Consider the following 8,589-nt stretch of genomic DNA (forward strand, 5'->3'; position numbering starts at 1 on the left):
TAAACTCTAAAACTTTAAAACATTAAACAGAGACATCAAAGCCATTCTCCAATATGCTTGATTCCCATAGCTGCAGTGTGCGAGTTGTGCTTCGCCTGCGGCAGAGGTTTAGTTAATGGATCTGATATGTTGTCATCAGTTCCAATTTTGCTTATCTCGACTTCTTTTCTTTCAACGAACTCTCGTAGAAGGTGAAATCTACGAAGTACATGCTTGACTCTCTGGTGGTGTCTAGGCTCTTTTGCCTGTGCAATAGCTCCGTTATTATCACAATACAGGGCTATTGGTCCTTTAATGGAGGGGACTACACCAAGTTCTCCTATGAACTTCCTTAGCCATATAGCTTCCTTTGCTGCTTCATGTGCAGCAATGTACTCCGCTTCAGTTGTAGAATCCGCAATGGTGCTTTGCTTAGCACTTTTCCAGCTTACTGCTCCTCCGTTGAGGCAGAAGACAAACCCAGACTGTGATCTGAAATCATCTTTGTCGGTTTGGAAACTTGCGTCCGTATAGCCTTTAACAATTAATTCATCATCTCCACCATAGACCAGGAAGTCATCTTTGTGCCTTTTCAGGTACTTCAGAATATTCTTGGCAGCAGTCCAATGCGCCTCTCCTGGGTCTGACTGGTATCTGCTCGTAGCACTGAGTGCGTACGCAACATCCGGGCGTGTACATATCGTAGCATACATTATTGAACCAATCAATGATGCATATGGAATCCCATTCATTCGTCTACGCTCATCAAGTGTTTTTGGGCACTGAGTCTTGCTTAGAGTCATTCCATGAGACATGGGTAGGTAGCCTCGCTTGGAGTCCGCCATCTTGAACCTATCAAGCACCTTATTGATATAAGTGCTTTGACTAAGTCCAATCATCTTTTTAGATCTATCTCTGTAAATCTTGATGCCCAATATGTACTGTGCTTCTCCTAGATCCTTCATCGAAAAACATTTCCCAAGCCAAATCTTGACAGAGTTCAACATAGGAATGTCATTTCCGATAAGCAATATGTCGTCGACATATAATACTAGGAAAGCAATTTTGCTCCCACTGACCTTCTTGTATACACAAGATTCGTCCGCGTTCTTGATGAAACCAAAGTCACTGACTGCTTCATCAAAACGTATATTCCAGCTCCTGGATGCCTGCTTCAATCCGTAGATTGACTTCTTTAGCTTGCATACCCTTTTAGCATTCTTTGGATCCTCAAAACCTTCAGGCTGTGTCATAAACACAGTTTCTGTTAAAACGCCGTTTAAGAAAGCAGTTTTGACATCCATCTGCCATATTTCGTAATCGTAATATGCAGCGATTGCTAACATTATTCGAATAGACTTTAGCATTGCAACTGGTGAAAAGGTTTCATCGTAATCCACACAGTGGACTTGCCTGTAACCTTTTGCAACCAATCTAGCTTTGAAAACTTCAAGTTTCCCATCCTTGTCCTTTTTCAGTTTGAAAACCCATTTGCTTCCAATGGCTTGGTAGCCATCTGGCAAATCGACCAAATCCCATACTTGGTTTTCAGACATGGAGTCTAATTCAGATTGCATGGCTTCTTGCCATTGCTTGGAGCTAGGGCTCGTCATAGCTTGCTTGTAAGTCGCAGGTTCATCACTTTCAAGTAATAGAACGTCATAGCTCTCGTTCGTCAAAATACCTAAGTACCTTTCCGGTTGAGATCTATATCTTTGCGATCTACGCGGGGTAACATTTCTAGATTGACCATGATTCTCACCAGATTCTTCTAAAGATCTCTGAGTTTCATCCTGAATGTCATCTTGAGCATTCTCTAGAGTTTGTTGTTCGACTCGAATTTCTTCGAGGTCTACTTTTCTCCCACTTGTCATTTTGGAAATGTGATCCTTCTCCAAAAAGACACCATCTCGAGCAACAAACACTTTGTTCTCAGATGTATTGTAGAAGTAATACCCCTTTGTTTCCTTTGGATAGCCCACAAGGATACATTTGTCAGATTTTGGATGAAGTTTGTCTGAAATTAATCGTTTGACGTATACTTCACATCCCCAAATCTTAAGAAAAGACACATTTGGAGGCTTTCCAAACCATAATTCGTATGGAGTCTTTTCGACAGCTTTAGACGGAGCTCTATTTATAGTGAGTGCAGCTGTATTTAGTGCATGTCCCCAAAATTCTAATGGAAGTTCGGCCTGACCCATCATTGACCTGACCATGTCTAGCAAGGTTCTGTTCCTCCGTTCTGACACACCGTTCCATTTTGGTGTTCCAGGAGGAGTCAATTCTGATAGAATTCCACATTCTTTCAGATGGTCATCAAATTCATAGCTCAGATATTCACCGCCTCTATCAGACCGCAGTGCCTTGATCTTCTTGCCTAATTGATTCTCTACTTCACTCTGAAATTCCTTGAATTTGTCAAAGGATTCAGACTTATGCTTCATTAGGTAGATATAACCATACCTACTGAAGTCATCAGTGAAAGTGATAAAGTAGCTGAAACCACCTCTAGCATTTGTACTCATTGGTCCACATACATCTGTATGGATTAAACCCAATAGTTCATTTGCTCTTTCTCCAACTTTAGAGAAAGGTTGCTTCGTCATTTTGCCAAGTAAACACGATTCGCATTTACCATAATCCTCTAAGTCAAATGGTTCTAGAATTCCTTCCCTTTGAAGTCTTTCTAAGCGTTTCAAGTTTATATGGCCTAATCGACAATGCCACAGATAGGTGAGATCTGAATCATCCTTTTTGGCCTTTTTGGTATTTATGTTATATACTTGTTTGTCGTGATCTAATAAATAAAGTCCATTGACTAATCTAGCAGATCCATAAAACATCTCTTTAAAATAAAACGAACAACTATTGTCTTTTATTATAAAGGAAAATCCCTTAGCATCTAAGCAAGAAACTGAAATGATGTTTTTAGTAAGACTTGGAACATGGAAACATTCTTCCAGTTCCAAAACTAGCCCGGAGGGCAACGACAAATAGTAAGTTCCTACAGCTAATGCAGCAATCCGTGCTCCATTTCCCACTCGTAGGTCGACTTCACCCTTGCTTAACTTTCTACTTCTTCTTAGTCCCTGTGGATTGGAACATAAGTGTGAGCCACAACCTGTATCTAATACCCAAGAAGTTGAATTAGCAAGTATACAGTCTATAACGAAAATACCTGAAGATGGAACGACTGTTCCGTTCTTCTGATCTTCCTTTAGCTTTGGACATTCTCTTTTGTAATGGCCTATTCCATCACAATAAAGACAGCTTGATGTGGACTTGTCCTGCTTTGATTTAGCATTGCCCTTGGACTTTCCACCTTTCTTGAATGGTCTCTTTCTAGCCTTGAGTAAATCTTTGGCTTCACAGTCCAGTACTATTTCAGCCTTTCTGACAAGGTGAATAAATTCTGCAACTGTTTCTTCTCTTGGTTCACTTAGGTATAGTTGCTTGAAGCGACCAAACCCACTGTGTAGTGAATTGAGCAAGACAGAGACTGCCATCCTTTCGCTTATTGGTGTTCCTAGTAGACTTAGGCGATCAAAATATGAACACATAAGATCCACATGGAACCTCAGTGGGACGCCTACCCTTTGTTTAGTGCGAAGGAGCTGAACATGTGTTTCTTGGACCTCCATCCTATAACACCTGTTGGGAGAACTAACCTTTAGACCAGACATTGATTCAATCAACTCATGGAAGTTCAGGTCCCTGTCCTCCGTACTTCCACGACAGATATCCCTCAGATTCTTGATGAGCGTAAAAGGTTCATAGGCTACAAACCTTCTAGCCCAATCATCAGGGATATTGTTCAGCATGAGACTCATAACCTTTTTGAGATCCGCATCCCAGGCGTAAAATCTCTCAGGGGTCATGTCTCTGGCATAGTAGCTTGGCATGGGATGTGACAGTACATACTCAAGTCCATTGAGTTTGACTATTTCAACTAGCTTAGCTTCCCATTCAAGAAAATTTGTCAGGTTCAGCTTGACCATAAGCTCAGAACCCATGATGATGTTTTGATTGTTGTTTGCCATATTAAAACTACAATTGAAAAGAATAAACAAATAAATAACCATTCACAGTTTCTCTTAATAAACTTTAAATTCTAGCATACATGCATAATTCAATGTTTATTAAGCATTTTATTCAAATTATGTGTTCCGGCAGGTGTGAATAAAATGATTCCAAGATCCTAAAATCATTGAAGAACTAAGCACAGTTTGTCGACTTAATCCTAGAACATCTTAGGTAAGAAAAAGCCTTTTGCTAATAGTCTAGAAACTATTCTTGGTTGATAGGTACGTCTAAGAACTTATTAGGTAAACCTATCGAATTTGCCACGACATAAAAGGACTCCTTACTTATATCGTTGAGTTTCACCAAAACTAACATGTACTCACAATTATTTGTGTACCTTGCCCCTTTAGGACCAATAAGTAACACCTCGCTGAGCGAAAACTATTACTAGATTGATGTAAAGGATATCCAAGCAAGTGTATATTTTGGCATGGCACCTTTTAACTCAATTTTTAAGTTTGGAACTTAAGGCTCTTACTATGTTGGTTAGATTTTAAGTGAACTAAAATCCTTAATCATGCAACATAATCAAGCTTTTGATCTCATGCATTTTAAGACATATTTAAAACAATAAATAACTTAAAACATGCATAAGATATTTGTGATCTAGTATGGCCCGACTTCATCTTGAAGCTTTGACTTCAAAGTCCGTCTTGAAAATCTCCGTGGGAGGCATCATTTTCTTCAAATAGGATAAGCTATAACTAATTACAACTATTTGATGGTTCGCAGACCATATTTGAATTGAAAAATAACTTTGGTACTTTAGACCAATTACATTCAAATTAATGGTACGCAGACCATATTTTCTATCATATTTGGGCCATACTAGTCACTTCATAACCTGCAAAACAGTACATATACAATATATACCATTCACCCATTCATTATCATGAATGGCCCACATAGCTGGTTAGTAAAACACATTATGCATCACGTAAACATTTGCAGCAATTAATCAAGGGCACCAATAATCTACCAATTATTCAGTCCTTATTAATTCTAATCAAGTTGTTTTAACCTTAAGGATTTGTAGACCTAATCAAGAGTTTATGACTAAAAAACGCTCCCACTTAAACCAATAAATTCATATGCTTTACCAATTTTAAACATAAAAATGTATTTCTAGTCTAACCGGAAACATACAAATTTAATTAAAATTTAAAGCTCATATAAATTTATAATTGAATCCAAAAAGTTTAATTTAATTTCAGTCGCATTTAAATTAATTCATGATTTTAATTTTAGTAAAATAATTAGAATAAATAACATTTATTATAATTATAATATTCAAAATTAAAATCCAAGAAAATAATTTAAATTATTAATTTTAAAATTAATTAAAATTATGTGAACTGAAATTTTCAAATTAAACATTCAGAACGATCTAATCGTAACGCAAACACCCTACGCGTTGCATGCCCATGGGCCGCACGCACACAGCCATTGCTGGCCATGTGCGCGCAGCCCATGCGCTCGTCGCATAGCTGCTGCATCCCTATCGCAAGCCTCCGCACGCATTGGTGCTCGCTGCGCGCGCCAGCGCTCATCGCACGCGGGCTATCGCTCGCAGTGCGCGCGCGACATCGCTCGCTGGGCGCGCGACATCGCTCGCTGGGCGCGCGAGCCATCGCTCGCTGGGCGCGCGACATCGCTCGCTGGGCGCGCGACATCGCTCGCTGGGCGGGCGACATCGCTCGCTGTGCGCGCGAGCAATGCTAGGCGCAGCGCTCGTGGCACGCGAGCTTGCGCTCGCTGCGCGCGAGGCTACGCGCTCTTGTGCGAGGCAGCGCGCGTTGTGGCGCAGCTCGCTTGCTGCCCACACGCGACTGCCTTGGCTCGCCCTACGCCCATGCCCATTCGCCCATTGGTCGTGGCACACGACACAAGGCAGGGCTGCTGCCTTGTGCTCGTGCACTACGCCCTTGCTCATTGCATTCGTGCCGCACGGGCGACGAGCTCCCTTGCTCGTCGTCGCATGCCCGCATTATACAACACCCCTTAAGGGTAACACGAAGCGTCCATTGCTTCGTGCGTGCAAGTTTTATGAACGAATCGCATAAAATTTAAAATTTATATTTAAAATTAATGACAAATTAATAAATAATATTAATTTCATAATTTTAGGGCGAAAAAATCGAAAATTTATTATCCAATTGATTTCCGATTGTTATGGATTCAAGTCTAGGTCATAAAAATTAAAATTTATCGTAAATTTACAATTTTTATGGTGGTTTTTAATCATAGGTTTCTAATTAAATTACAATTAATTATGAAAATCAAATTAATTCTAAATTATTCTAATTTTCAACAAATTAATCATAATTAATAATTAGATTGCATAATTAACAAGACTAGGCATTCAAACTTGTTAAACATATGCAGTAGGTCAATCAAAAATTCAAGATTTATCAACAAGAATCGCAAATATTTAATTTAACATCTTAAATTTACGAAATTTTGCATTCGAAAAACTAAAACCTTCGAAAAGTCATAGTTAGGCTTCGAATTTGAGAATTCTGGGTTCGGCAGAAAATTACTATTTTTTGTCAAAATTTTAGAATGCCTTTTACATGCGGAATTGACACAAAAATCACTCAATTCGGATGAGTAACGAAGAAACTGCCGAAAAAACTGCGTACGTATAATTAAATAAACGCAATTTGCAATTAATTAACAATTACGAAAATTAATCACCCCTTTTAATTCTTGCAAATTTGTAATATTTAACCATGTTCATGCAATTTAGATTATGAAAATAATAAGGGGCTCGTGATACCACTGTTAGGTTATGATACATATGACAATTCATAAATCATGCGGAAAAACCATAAACCCAGGAAAACATATTATTTACACATAATCATTTAGCATAGATTAGATGCATACTCTTTGTTGCGTGCCTTCCCTAGCTGCGCCCGAACCGAACAAGAACAAGTCTTTAGGACTCCAAGTGTCGTCCCTCCGTAGATAGTCCACAGCACGTCCGGATCCGCCTTAAGATTGACCAACTAGAATCGCCCTTAAGGTACTATTATTTTCGGCACTTTATAGGCAAATGTGTGACTGAATTTTTCTCTCAAAAAATTCACTTTGAATACTTTGAAACTTGTGTTATAAATTGTGAGCCCTAGCCTCATATTTATAGCGGTATGGAAAGGGAATCGAAATCCTATTCAGATACAAATTAATCAAACCTAGAATCCTACAAGAACTCTAATTTAATTAATTTATCAAATAGAATTTAGGAATTTAATCATTAACCGAACTCTGCATGTTTTAGGAAACGTGCACGAACACAAACACTTGCACACACACGCACGGCAGCCACGATGGGCCCCATGCGTGCGCGCGAGCAGCAGCCCACTCAGCGCCCGCGCGCGCTGCGCGCTGCGCGCTGCGCGCAGCCTGCTGGGCCTGGCCTTGCGCTGGGCCTGGCGTGGCTGTTTGTGCGGCGCGCTTGGCTTACTGGGCGATGGCCTGGCTTCGTGCTGGGCCTCGTCCGGCAGGCCTCGTCCGATGCTTATTCGTACGATGCGCTTCCGATTATATTTTCCGATTCCGGTAATATTTCCGATTCTGACAATATTTCCGTTTCCGGCAATATTTCCGATTCTGGCAATATTTCCATTTCCGATAATATTTTCCGACACGTACCATGTTTCCGTTTCCGGCAACATCTACGACTTGGATAATATTTATATTTCCGATACGATCCATATTTCCGTTTCCGGCAATATCATCGTTTCCGGAGTATTCATTCCTTGCCTGTGACGATCTTAGCTCCCACTGAAACCAAGATCCGTCGGTTCCGAATATTCATAGATGGAGTATTTAATGCTATTAAATACTTGATCCGTTTACGTACTATTTGTGTGACCCTACGGGTTCAGTCAAGAGTAAGCTGTGGATTAATATCATTAATTCCACTTGAACTAAAGCGGCCTCTAGCTAGGCATTCAGCTCACTTGATCTCACTGAATTATTAACTTGTTAATTAATACTGAACCGCATTTATTAGACTTAACATAGAATGCATACTTGGACCAAGGGCATTATTTCCTTCACGAGCAACATAGCGCATGGCGCGCGCACTAGGCAATGCAGCCTTTGCGCGTGTGCGTGTGTGCTATGCGATGGGCGAGGGCGACGATGCAAGGCACGAGCGACGAGCAAGACGCTTGTGGGCAGCGATGCTGCCGCGCCACAGCGCGCCTGGCTCGCCCAGCCAGCAAGCAGAACGCGCGAGCAGGGAGCGATCCCTCGCTCGGCGCGCGCTGGCCTGCGCAGCAACACGCGACACAGCACAGGGCTGCGCGCAGCGTGGCCAGCTGTGGCGTGTCGCTGTTTGTGCTTTGTGCTACGATCAATCGAACGGGGCGCGCTGCCTCGTAGCTTGATGGGGCTTGGGCGCAAGCCCAAGTGCCTCGTCTCGCGACGATTGGTACGTTTTGATTTTAATTTTAATTTTCAGTTCGGAAACGATTTTAATTAATTTTAAAATTCGAAATTTAAATTGTTTTC

This window comes from Spinacia oleracea, chromosome 3 (assembly GCF_020520425.1).
Source record: "Spinacia oleracea cultivar Varoflay chromosome 3, BTI_SOV_V1, whole genome shotgun sequence".
Taxonomy (NCBI): Eukaryota; Viridiplantae; Streptophyta; class Magnoliopsida; order Caryophyllales; family Amaranthaceae; genus Spinacia; species Spinacia oleracea.